This window comes from Leptonychotes weddellii, chromosome 13, assembly GCF_054177405.1.
Source record: "Leptonychotes weddellii isolate Sample4059 chromosome 13, ASM5417740v2, whole genome shotgun sequence".
In the NCBI taxonomy this organism is placed as follows: Eukaryota; Metazoa; Chordata; class Mammalia; order Carnivora; family Phocidae; genus Leptonychotes; species Leptonychotes weddellii.
The window spans coordinates 20,421,396-20,435,452 of NC_138381.1; the positions used below are offsets into that span (position 1 = coordinate 20,421,396).

Here is a 14,057-nt window from a genome sequence, read left to right on the forward strand (position 1 = left end):
ATTGAGGAGGGCACATTCTGCATGGAGCACTGGGTGTTATGCACAAACAATGAATCATGGAACATTTCATCTAAAACTAATGATGTAATGTATGGGGATTAACATAAGAATAAAAAAAAAAAGGTTCCATTTTCATAGAACTTTAAAACTTTTGATGGAGCAATTGGTGTATAGTGTTTTGAGCCATCTGACTAAATTTTGCAGATTTTTCCAAAGGGAAGATAGTCTGTGAACTAAGTAGATTGTGTTAATGTGAGAAATTAATAAACTTCTACTTCATGGTTCCAGGTGGGCCATCAGAACTGAAACTATCTTTTTTACAACACTCTTAGTAACCCAACATAACATCTGTTGCAACACCACACAGAGAAATTGTGCTATAGGATTCTCTTGATTAAAGCTGAGAGACTAGGGGCGCCTGGGTGGCTCAGTCATTAAGCGTCTGCCTTCGGCTCAGGTCATGATCCCAGGGTCCTGGGATCGAGCCCCGCATCAGGCTCCCTGCTCAGCAGGAAGCCTGCTTCTCCCTCTCCCACTCCCCCTGCTGTGTTCCCTCTCTCGCTGTGTCTCTCTCTGTCAAATAAATAAATCTTAAAAAAAAAAAAAAAAAAAAGCTGAGAGACTAGCCTGAGTGACAGAAATCCATGCAGCTCAGTATCATTTTTGCACGACACAAAGTTGCAATTGTCTACCAATAACTCTACGTGTGTCCTGAACTCCTTGAGCCAGGGAAACTGTGTATATGGGGCTTGGGAGCGGAGAAGCCAGCAGCAAAAGCTGGAGGAAACTCCGGCCCTAGGACCTGTTTTCTGAAATCAGAGATGGTTAACAGTGGTAAGGACAGTGGCATCTAGTCAGTGAATCTGTGTGTGTCACCATTCTACCGCAAAGTCTTCATCTTTCCATTGGCTCTTAAGGCTTGTGAAAAGCAGTGAGTGAGGGCCAGTCCAGCTTAAAATTTGGCACCTAAATACTCATTTAAAGTTAACCAGATGAAAATTCAAATACAGAGCCTCCTCAACTGAGTGAATTCTAGAGGCACTGTTATATTTGCTACCACAAAAAAGGGAAGGGAAAAAAAGAGATTCTGCATTTAAGCACTCTTCTTGAATATAGGTGGACAGACATTCCTGTTCAAGACTGTCTGGACCCAGTGGTTCAAATTCGCCTAAGAAGAGCTAATTAAGAATAAACATAAAGTAAAACACATAAACCATCTCCTGTGACAAGTCAACAAAAATACAGTTTGAAAGTAAATAACACTGACTCATTTTCTTCTTTCTACTTACAACTATAAAACTCTACTTAGAGCAAAGGTTAGAAGCCCTATGCCGTCATATGTCAGAATGTGTGTCCATACCTTAACTATCCAGGGGGCTCCTATTTAAAGTATTGCTCTGAGGATGATGAGGATGACTGGCTCTCTTCTGAGGCTGTCCCACAACCTTCTCACTATTTCTGGCTCCATCTGTTCCACCCTATTTCCAGCTGCTGTTCAGAGGAAAGGCCATGGCAATTATCTCCTTAACACATAATTTATCTTGCTGTGACCATCTTTGGTCTGCCAGTCTGTTGAGAGCCCCAGTGTGTTCTGTCTCTGCCACGTGGCTACGAACTAACCTGAGCCATCCATCTCGTCTAGAATGTACTATCTCGGCATGCCTCTGCTCAGCCGAATCTTTAAGAGCCCTATCTCCTAAAATCCCTTTCCCATTTGGCAATTTGACATCTCAAAGAGACCAGAACATTCACCTTCCTAACGTCTGAAACTGTTTCCAAAAGAAAAATCAGGGACACCTGACTTCACCACGAACACCCATACAACAGTGGTACATAGTGAAAGGAATGTGATCTTTAGTCTTTGTATAGCTAGGAGTCAATTTCCGGTGGCAAGAGGCCCCTCTTCATCCCTCAGGAGCATCAGTCTCCCCATCTGTAAAATAGGAAATGTAAGAACTACCTCAGAAGAGCATTCTGAGGATTAAATGCCATAAGAGAACAGAACATCTCACATTTTAATGTGCATACAAAGCACATGGGAATCTTAACTATGATGCAGCTTCTGACCTGGTAGGTCCGCAGACTGCATTTGTAACAAGCTCCCACATGAGGCCCCAGTTGACAACTATGCACGGTGCACTGAGTAACAAAAATGAAGAGCGATGCCTAGAAGACCTGTGACAATGGGGCCCTTTGGTCCACTAGAGTCTAGAAGGATTCCTGGATTCCTCTACTACCATGTTCACTGCTAATGCCTGTCTCTGAATGCACATTACCAGAATTATGTCGTTGAGTTAAATAATAAATGTGGGAACGGGCTTTGCAGAAGACACTATAAAAAATATCCACACACGTTACATGGAGATCTCCACTGGCTCTTGGCCCTTTCCTTCTCCCTTCAGTCCAGCAGAGCATTGTGACATTCATGTCCAGGCACCAGCAAGACAGCCATTGCATTTTTTCTTCTTCTGAGTGTGAAGTAGAGAATCCGCGGTTGCCTTAAAAATAAGATCTGAGTGGATGGTATGATCTGTGTGTGATGGACATGTCAGAGTTTCCAGAGAGAACTCGGGGCTGAATAGGGAGAGGAAGAAAAGAAATAAAATACTCTTGCATAAGACGGTTGCCATGGGGCAGCCTAGGCTTGCGAAGGCTTGCCTGGCCCTGCTGACAGAAATCAGAGTATTTTATTGGAGGTAGGAACTTGGTGAGCACTCCCCCAGGCAGCTGCTCTCTCCCACACAGACAGAGGCTGGCGCAGGGAGTAGGGAGAAGAATGATCAAACACGAGTTGATAATGCAGCTTCCTGCCCCACCATGGGCAGCAAGAGTGATGCTCCTTTTAGTGAACATGCCCACAGAGGCCAGAGCAAACCCAGCCATGGAAATAGCAAGTGTCAATCTTGAAGGCTGGCAGCAGAGCAGGTGGCCTGGGAGGGAAGGCCAGGAAGGTGGATGGCTCTCACGGCTTTGATAAATGGGAAAGGCAGCTCAACTCTACAAGAGGCTGTTGAGCAACCGGTCAGAGCTAGGGAGGCATCCGTGCAGTTCTGCACAGCGACAAAGCTGTGGGGATTCAACAGCATGGATGTGTGTGGTCCTGTCCTCCTGGGGCTGGATGAGAAGGCAGCACTTGCAGCCAGGCGGACCCGGTGGCCAGCCCAAGAGCAAGGCAGCTCAGAAGCAGATAGAAAAATGCCACACAGGGGTGCAAGGGAAGCAGTTGAAGGAAGACAGAGTTATTTAACTCTCTCTCTCTCTCACACACACACACACACAAACACACTCATTCACTCACTCACACACTCACAGAGGCAAATTGGGCTGGGAGTTTCTTGGTGCAGAAAAGCAATCAGCAAGGTAGCAGAGAAAACTACTGAAGGAGAAATATTATAAATGGCAAAGGCCTGACAGGTTAGCCAGGCAAGAAGGTGAGCAGATTAGAGAGGAAAGAAAAGGCACAGGTACTAATACTGGCCTCGTGAGGCCAGAATATGAGTACACACATACGAAAAGGCCAATAATACCAGACAGACAAACTCAAGTTTGGAAATAGTCCAAGATTACCAAATCAGCTTGTCTTTACAAGGCACCATGATTCTCCAGGAAGAAAACTAAAAATAAGAACAAACTGATGGCACCCTAGGAGGACAAATATGTACATGCAGAGATTTGCTGGTATAAGGAATATATGCTAAGGTTGGGGGTAGGCAATGCTATCAAACTCAGGGCAAGGAGACATTACTGCAGAATTGGCGGGGGGCAAGAGAGAAGAGAGCTCAGGGGCTGCTGCAGTGACTAGGCATCTGAAGCTTCAGGTATTAAGTGGGTGTCACCTCACACTTATACAAAACCTTTTAGTGATGGAAGTGGCTTACAGTGACCAAAAGGTTACAAGTCCCCTCAAATTATTTTGTCTTTTTAAAGGGTCTCTAGTCAGAAAAATTTTGAAATATGCTGGCATCTGAACATTGTCACACATGCATGTGAGTGCAAAGTGAAACGGAGAACCAATTTCATTATCTAAAATAGTTCATGGAGCTTATCACCACCATTTTATTGGCATATTTCCTCAAAGATGGTTTTGCAGGGAGTTGAGTTTTAGGAGTAATTGTAGCAACCTAACATTTTATCTAAATTAGGGGATCTCAAACTAGGCACTAGTGATATTTTGGACTGGATAATTCTTATTTATGCATTTATTTATTTATTTGAGAGACACAGAGAAAGAAAAAAAGAGAGAGAGAGAGAACTCTCGGCAAGGGGGGAGGGGCAGAGGGAAAGGGAGAGAGAATCTCAAGCTGACTCTGTGCTGAGCACAGAGTCCGATGCTCAACCTCACAATCCTGAGAGCATGACCTGAGCCAAAATCAAGAGTCAGCTGCTTAAACAACTAAGCCATCCAGGTGCCCCTGTACCAGATAATTCTTAGTTGTAGGTAGCTCACTGTGCACTGTAGAATGCTTAGCAGCATCTCTGACCACTACTCATCAGCTCCCAGAAGCACCCCCAGGTTGTGATAACCAAAACTATCTCTACACTATAGCTAAAAGCCCCAGGATGGGTGAAATTACTCCCATTTGAGAACCAGTAGCCTAAAGGCTATCTAATTCTAGCTACCTAGCTAGCTACATAGGTAAATCCAAGGGTTACAGTTGTGGAGAAATAAAGGATTTTATGCATTGATCAGAAGATGGACTATATAACCACTTAATATCTTCTAAGGATTTTCTGTGATTATCTGATTGTAGAAGAAACTCTGCTAACCATTCATCAGGATGGCTTTACAGCACACATTTGATTAGTAGCCCCTGTTTTCAATTCACTTGTTTCCCTGGACCTACATGTGTGACCCTTTATACCACCTTAGTCTTGTGTGATTGCCATACTCAGGTTCATCTGTCATGGCTCATATCACAGGGGACATGGCAACACGTGGGTCTCAGCATATAGGCATTATCAAAGCCTATATCATAAAATTTGAAAGAATTCCATTTGATTTGTTGTTGTGATTTGTTGTGAAAGGGACAAAAACAGGACTGATCAAGTATAAGAGTGTTAATTATTACTGATGACAAAATGAAATAATCAGATTTAGAAAAAGAAGTCCAAAATTAAATTTTAAAGGCAGATTAATTCAATTTCTTGATTATTTACAATTGTTCTACAATTTTTATAGCTTTGCTTTCTTATTAACTACCAAAAATCACATTCCTAAAGTGTTATAATTCATGCAGAGTTCTCTTTATGTGTTTTCTTGTGGTGGATAAGCAATTTTTAGGGCATCTAAGAAACAATTTATTTTTACCCAACTTTTATGCATTGCAAGAGATGCAAAATTGGACTTGATATGCTATAAAAAGCAAAGAATCAGGTCAAACTCAGTCACAGTTTCTCCTGATCTTTGAGCCTCCGTTGCCTCATCTATAAAATGGGACTAATAACAGTTACCCTGCCCTTCTTACCCAAATGAGCTTCAAATGAATGGACACATATGAAATCAACATGAGTACTGTATACATAAAAAAAATTGATATTACATTCAAACATGATCCTGCAATTAAAACTTCCCTCCCCACCATGGTCTTTTTTTTAAAAAAAAAGATTTTATTTATTCATTTGAGACAAAGAGACACAGAGAGAGAGAGTGAACATGAGCAGGGTGAGACACAGAGGCAGAGGCAGAGGGAGAAGCAGGCTTCCCGCTGAGCCAGGAGCCCGATTGGGGCTCGATGCCAGGACCCTGGGATCATGACCTGGGCCGAAGGCAGATGCTTAAAGATTGAGCCACCCAGGCGCCCTCCCACCATGGTCATAATGAAGGCAAAAGAGCTTCATTAAAAAATATTACTGAGTACAAAATAACTCTAATTAATAGATTTTTAATTAATAAACTTTCTAGATATATATCTCTCAAATATCTGGTTACATAAATTTGGGGATATTAAAAATGAATAAAATCCTTGTATTATCCATAAACTTCATTTAACAGTCATAGCTCAATTAAATTTCCCATCAGTAAAGTTGAGTTATAAATAAATAAATGAATAAATCTGTGATTCACTTCAGATCCTTTTGTGTTTTTATTTATTTGCCTATATCCCCAGTGAAAGGCCTAAACTGCTGGTAGTAGCCAGATGTTAGGCAGCAGAAGGAAGCTGAAAGATGGACAGTCGGGGCCGAATTACACTGTGCCAATTCCCCTCTCTCAAGTCTCCAGGGTGGTCAACATCTGGACAGTATAACCCACAGGTGAGTTCTGACGGCACGCCCGCACACTGCAGGCTTTGAAACAAATCCACTCAGAGTACTTGGTTTTGACTACGTAGCTTAAACAAAAAAATAGATTAATAGTATATTTAATCATAATGTACATAAGTGATTATCAAGCATTAAACCTCTTTCAGAACTTGACTTGTTTTTATCCTCAGCCAATTCTCCTTGCAATAAAGAACCTTTTATGCAAATGCAACACGAGGCAAAGGGGAGAGATAAAAAGCCGCCTAAGACCTTATGAATGACTGCATTCAGCCTGTCTGATATTATTTTTCTTTAGTGAAATTATATTACATATTGTCAAAAGAACTGCTCCCTGACACTAATAGCATCAGAGAGGGCGCTTAGGCAAAAATTAGATGTGAGAAGCAGGAGGGACATTTATTTGGTTCCCCTTGAATATAAAAGGGACATCGTGTACATGGAATCGGAATAAGGAATGTACATCAAAGAAGCTAAAAATCTGCCGCTGAGCTGCAAATGTCCTCATACATCAAAGGAGACCCAAGTCAGCAGGATAAACCTCTAGCTTAGGTGGCCAGACCTGGGCCTGTCTGCTCCCGATCACGGGAGTGATGCATTATTAAAGAAACAACAAGACACATGCAGGATGCTGGAGATAAGCGGTGGTCAGTGCAACCTGAGGATCTAACGACAGGGGTGACAAAAAGGAACAGTGATGCTTTCAAAGTTTGGACAACCAAAAAAAAAAAAAAAGCTGTCAGGGAGAGGAGATAAAAAGTGGTAAACAGTACAACAAGGGGTGTGCTCGAGATAAAAGAGGAGAAAGAAGAATCAGCAGAGGCAGTTCTGACATTTCTGCCACTTTCCTGAAATGCACTTGGGTTTCAAAGACATCACAGTCTGAGGGATGATTTCTCTAGCTGAGCTCCAAGGGATCCTGAAGCGAAACGGATGTAGGGACTGAAAGCCATCCCCCCTTCAATGAGAATGGGCAGCACAAGATGACTCAAACGGGGCTTGATATTTCTGTTACACGGAGCGCACTTGTAAAGCGTCTCATGGGTGGTAGTTCTGGAGACAGGCTACTGTCCTGGGAAGACTGTCTGGGCCCAGGAATTCAGGATGTGTGGTCAGGTCGAGTGGAGCCACGCCCTCTCACCAAGCTTCCTGCAGGACTGCGCACCAGGCACCTGAACTGGCCTTTGAACCATGAACAGTCAGACTTCTCTAATTCTCTGAAACCACAACACAGTATTTAGCTTTAAGATGACCTTTTTTTTTTTTTAAGAACACAAATAAAACACCGAGTTTTTTTTTTTTTTTTTCCTTTTGAATATGCCAAACCTAGCTCAGTCCCTGGCATTCTCAACAAACATTAAAAAACACAATAAAAAGAAAACAAAAACAAAAACACCTCAACAAATATTGAATGGATATTGAAAAAGATAGGAACATAATTACATGGCCCCAAAGAATGTTCATTCATTGTTCACACAGAAGGTGAACACTGACTTTCTTTAAAGTTCTCTTCCCTCTCCTTTTTTGGTTTCCCCTCATATACATCTTTTTTTCACCATTTTTTACCTTTAGGTAGAGAGCAGAAGTTCACAAACTTTAGCAAGCATTAAAATCTTCTGGAGAACTTATAAAAATACATCTTGCTGGGTCCCATCCCCAGCATTTCTGGTTTCAGATTTCCCAAGCATAACTGAATTAGATTTTTGATCTAGGAGGTTGGGAGTAAGGGCCTGGAATCAGTTTTTCTAACAAGTTCTCTGCTGCTGCTGGTCCCCAGAGCGCATTGAAATCCACCTGTCTAGAGCATCAATGGCAAGTCAACATATCTTTCTAAGATGGACTTCGATATGCGTCCATCTTTTGATGGGCTGATTCCCCTAGTTTTATGGGATGAACCTAAACCACTCATTCTGATGAAAGCACATGAACAAGTAATTTGTAAATTCTAAAAGGAGTTCAAAGTTGACCGAGAGGGTTTATAGAAAGTGCTCTGAAGTGTCCAATTGAAGCAGTGGAGCTCTTAGCTACAGCCTGGCATGGTCTCAATGCAAAGATTAATTATGAGAAGTGTTTTCCCTGTCACTAAATTCACTGTGTGAGTTCTTTCAGCATTGTTTTATTTGTTCCTGAACAACTGTGTTCTTTTCTAACTGAAGATGCCCTACTGGAAATCATGTAACTGGGAAGGTACAAACATAGACTGGCTTATGCCACACAGGCTTGGCACAGTTCCTCTTTGTCATCTGCATTATGCATTAGAGATGAGAATTAATGAAGAGTCTTACTATCATCCTCCACAGACCCCCACCTCAACCCAACACATCCAACCACCTACCATTCATGCATCCAATGCATCCAACCACCTAACATTCATCACCTACCAGGCTTGCTCACTGTCCCCAGCTATCTCCTCCCACAATCATCAGGCAAGAACCTCGGAGTCACATTTGACTCCACTCCCCTTGCAACCTAACATCTCACATCCAATTGGTCAAAGTAATTTTTTTTTTTAATTTTACTTTGAAAGCATACTACAGGCATACCTTTTCATCTCTCTCACCACTGTAGCTTTAGTCCAGAAATATATCTGCATTTGCAAGGACCATTACAGCTGCCCCCTGATTAATCTCCCACCTTCACTCCATTTTCATTTTCCTTTCATTCTGCTATCAGCATTATGTTTCTAAGAGAGGTATTCCTAATACTCTTATCCCTAAAAACCTCTAGGATCCTTGCTACCTAGGGAAGTCTCTGGGAGCTCAAGAAACCTTTCAAACTCAGCCTGGCCCCAGCCCACCTTTTCAGGTATAACTTTTGTTCCATGCCTACAATTGACCCTTGAACAAGATAGAGGTTAAGGGCACTGACCTCCCACCAGTCAAAAACCCATGTATAAATTTTGACTCCCCCAAAATTTAACTACTAAAAGCCTACTGTTGACCAGAAGTCTTACCAAGAATATACAGAGTTCATTAATACATATTTTGTATGTTAGAGGTATTATATACCATATTCTTACAACAAAGCAAGCAAGAGAAAAGAAAATATTAAGAAGATCATAGGAAGCAAAAGTACATTTATAACACCATACTGCATTTATTTTTTTAAAAAATTCACATAAAAGTGGACCTGTACAGTTCAAACTCATGTTTTTCAAGGGTCAACTGAATTTTACATATACTTTATGCTCTGCACAGTTTGCATCCTTTCCTCTACTCTAAATATCCTTGCACACCACCTCTCAAATCCTATAAATCCTCCCATGCCCAGTTCAGAAGTCATTATTCCTTCATAGCCCCAATACCCTACTCACTTCTTGACTGGTTGAGCAAAATCTGCTTTTCTTTCTACTCCATAAGCTTCTTAAGAGCAGGAACCAAGTTTTAATTACTTTTGGATTCCCAAAAGCAATACATGTTGTAGCTATCTACAACAGTTACTGGTAATAAACTGATGCTGCACTGAGTTGGCTAGAATAAAATCAAGATTTGTCACAACTGGGCTCTGTTTGGATGGATGTTATTCTGATGGAATGACAGTAGTCTGAAATTAGAGATTTAAAACCACAGCTATTTTGCGTTTTAGATTAGGTTTAGTTGATCAAAACAGATCAGAAGAGCCTTGTGTTGATATGTGTTTTTTAAGCACACAAACAATAAATTCGAAGAGACCCATGGTAAATTTACTTGATTATGTGGAAAGTGTTCACACCAGCAAATAAAGGAAGTTAAAAAAAAAAAAAAACTTTGATGGTGAAATCTCATTAATATGCTCTTATTACTCTGATATCAAATTTGAAGAGTGCCATGTTAGCATCCTAAAAAGCAGCAGCAATTAAAGCGGTGATATTTGAAAGAGCCCCGGCTTCTAGTTCATACATACCTCAGTGTGAATCCCAGCTTTGTCACTTCCGGTTGTATGTTTTTGAGAAAGCTATTTAACCTGCCTGCACCTCAGTTTCCTCACTGTAAGACAGAGACGGTAACACCGATCATACAGGTGAACGACTGGCGTAAATGCGATCATGTGCGGAAGTGCTCAGTGCGGTGGCTAATGCACTCCAGACACGAGCCTCAAACACAGGTGAAAATCAGTCACTCTTTGTGTGAGATACATGTGCCTGCGTTGTGGAAAGGCCTGGGGACATTCAGAAAGTGTCATTAAAACACCAAAGTAAGAATAGGGGTTGACGATGATGGCAGGGAAGAGACTGAGAAGTATTCACCTATCTGCAGCATTTTCTCTTCCAAAACAGGAACAGTTCAGTCGAGGGCATTTCAAAGGCGGTCCTCCACCTCCACCACATTCATAGGCTTTACAGCCACGGTGTTAACTCCCATGTTCAATGATACACTCGTCATCCCATAATGTTTTAATGCCCGTTTCCAGGCATTAAAAACAAAACAAAAAAAAACCATAGTTGGATTGCTAACATACCTGATGATTGAAGAGCCAGAGCTTTTGTTACTCTGTTTGTCTGGTGCTTTATTTCAGTGAAATAAAGATTTTTTTAATTATAATTAATTATCATGGCTTCCTCTGTCTCTCACAAGTTTTTACTCTGCAATAGTTTGGTAACAACTAGTACCAAGTTTATAAGCTGCAATAGTTTGGTAACAATAAGGCTAATGATGACAATAATAATTTGCATCAGTAAATGGCTCAATTAAAAGCACATTTGATTAAATCCCCCATTACATTCTAAAAACAGGTGTATAGTTTATTGTTGTTAGGCTTCAATCCTCCATATTAAAATATAAATCTTTTCTGAGTCAAATGCATGGGCCTTCAGCTCTGCTTAAGACCATTTTTTCATGTATGTAGTAAATTTTGAATTTCCCTCCTAATTATAATAAACATTTTTTTTTCCTGCTCAACTTACTATGGCACAAAAACAGAAGTTTCTTTTTCTACTTTTCTTGCATTACCCATTCTCTGAAATCTTCACAAAGAATAGTCAAAGAATAGGTTTGTGGAAATGATTTGAACTAAATACAGTTCTACTCACCAACCTGCCATTAAGGACGGCAGCAATGAATATTCTCAGAGAAATAAATGAGAGGTGATAAATATGCAGGGAGGCAATGCTGGTGGAAACAGAACTGAAGGAAGAGGAAGGAGATGTGGAGAGAAAAGACAAAATAGAAATGCAAGTAGATTCTAAACAGTGAGTGATAAGGGCAATAGTATTCAAATGCCAGGCCCAGGGGAATGAAGACATAAGCAAAGAAGCCAAGACAATTGGGTCCTAGACACGTGACTTGGATGAATAAGAGCTGGTTTGGTTGAGTGTTTGCTTCTTGGTTCCATATCAGCTGTGTGAGATAATACTTTCAGTGCTTTACAAGATGTGGAAAAAATAGCCTATATGTTCTCTGATTTCCAGGAGGAAGAAAAGGCACTGAACTAAGAGAAGATGGAGAAAAACAGAGTAAAGCTATTGTGATGTAAGCAGGTGACCTATGGGAACTAACCGATAAGTACAAATATTGTTCCTTACAAAAGGAATCATGCCTAACAGCAGATTATTTCTTAGAACAAGAGTGTCTTTCTCCTCAATATCTGCAGCCACACATCCTCTGGCTCATCATAAAGCTGTGTTAAAGGGCTCAGACTCAGGACCTCCACTAGGTAAACCTACATTTTGTTTAATATAACTGACTTGAATCTGAATCCTATCTTTCTTCTTTTCTTCCTTTCTGCCTCCCTCTTCCTATCACTCCCCCCCACCTCCATCTCTGTCTCCTTCTACCCCCACCTCCCTCCTTGGCTCCTTCCCTTTCTCTTTCTTTTTTCTTAAAACATCATTTTAAAAAGTTCTCAAAAAATGACAGAAGATGACCAGGGAGAAATAACCATGGGTTGAATATAAGACAAAGGATATATTAACCTTAAGGGGCATGAGTAGATTGGAGTTCTCATCCTCAATTTATCCCAAGGCTGTGTGACCTTAGACAAATCACTTCAGCTCTCTGGGCTTTAGTTTCCTCTTCATTACAATGAGGAGGTGATATGAGATCATCTTTAATTTCCCTTCCATCTGTAACTATTTAGTGAAAGAGTTAAAAACTCATATTTGGGAACTAGATTACAGTACCAAATTCACTATTAATTTGCTTAATGATCTATTTTAGAACCTCAGTTTCCCTATCTATAAAATATGAATAAAACCAGCATCTACATCATAGGATTACTGTCAGTATTAAGTGAGGTAAATCATGTCAAGAATTTAGAATGCTGCCTGATACATAGTAAGTGCTCAATAAACCTTAATTATTATTTTTAACCATAATGGATATTTTTATTATTATTATGGTCAGAGGTAGTTCTTCATCTACAAATTCAATTTCTTCAAAAGCAGGTAAATAATGTTATATCACAAAAGACATTTGAAAATATAATATGAAATAGCACAAGAACCAAGCTATTTGCAGATCTGTCACTACTCACATGTTGGTAACTCAGACCTCTTAAAAGGCTAAATAAAACAGATCAACAAAAATTCCCTTCTCAAAACTATTAGTGGATGTTAGATGTTATCAGGTCTGTTAAACAGATATTCACCTTGTGGATTTTTTGTTGACGGTTGCCGGTGTGGTTATTGATTTGTTTGGAAAGCTATCGACTTTCCTGTTGGGATTTATTTCTTAGAAAACATAGACTCTTTCTTGGTATAAATAAAACTGACCATGTTTTCTGTTCATCACTTCAGTCTAAATATGTCCCTTGTCCCCACTGGGCCCCTCTACCATGACTTTTATGTTCAAGTTTACAAAAGAGGAAGATTCTCAAAGATGTCAGCTGGGGCACGGCTTTAGCTCAAGCTGTCAAGGTGGAGTAAATGATACAGGTAAAAAAGAAATCCTGGCAATAGAGCGTGGCTACTACTTTCTTCTCTGTTCTTCTTGCAGGAGAAATCAATGTGGTTTACATGATGGACTGGGGAACAGAGCTTTTTACCAACACCATAGGGCATAAGTGCAATAGTCAGGCTGGCATGCTGCTCATGAAAAGCTGTTTCAAAAGTACATTTTAAACTCAACTCTAAACCTAGATGATCTCTAAGATGAATCTGAGAAATAGGAATTGTTGAGTGCTTCTGTGTGAGTATGAAGCCGTTAAAGAGAACAACAGAACAACTTCACTCAGATAACAAATGGGAGATCTTAAGCCCAATGTTTAGGGTAACGCTTGATACCAGGAAACAGGAAGCCACATGGCGATGGAGGACATTAACCTTTATTGACTATACTGTATGTGCACAGGCAATAAACATTTATTAAATTTTTCCAAGGACCATGGGGGATAAGTATTATCTCCCTTTTATGTATGAGGACTTTAGGTTCCATAAGCCAAAAATCATATAATTGCTATCCTGTGGAGCTGCAATTCAAACTCAGTCTACCTACCTCCAAAGATTCTGCTTCTCTTTCTGGGATATCATGCTCAGTATATAAATGTATGTGCAATGGAAAACAGAACGTGCTAATGATACATGATGTAGTTGAGGTCAAAAGTCTTTCCGTTATAGCACTAAACTTAAAATCACTGCAGACACCAACTGGAACTCTCTGCAATTCAAGCATTAGCTCTGACTTAGGAAAGGGACCGGTACAATGCAGGGTTGTACTGGTTTTTAGAGCCCTATAACATTCAGAGATCCACCTGATGACGACAGAAGAAGCAAAAAAGAGAAGAGGACCCTAGCTCAGCCACACCTGGCTATTTCATCAGTACCTCACTGGGAGGAATTGATAGGTAACATCAGAACTACATGTATTTTGTTGGTATATTATTTT

General features: G+C 40.5%; 1 protein-coding gene across 1 annotated transcript in view; it reads right to left on the reverse strand.

The window, feature by feature from the left end:
* Window positions 1-14,057, reverse strand: part of DCC (DCC netrin 1 receptor) — a 1,045,570-nt gene that overhangs the window by 954,784 nt on the left and 76,729 nt on the right. The window lies entirely within an intron of this gene.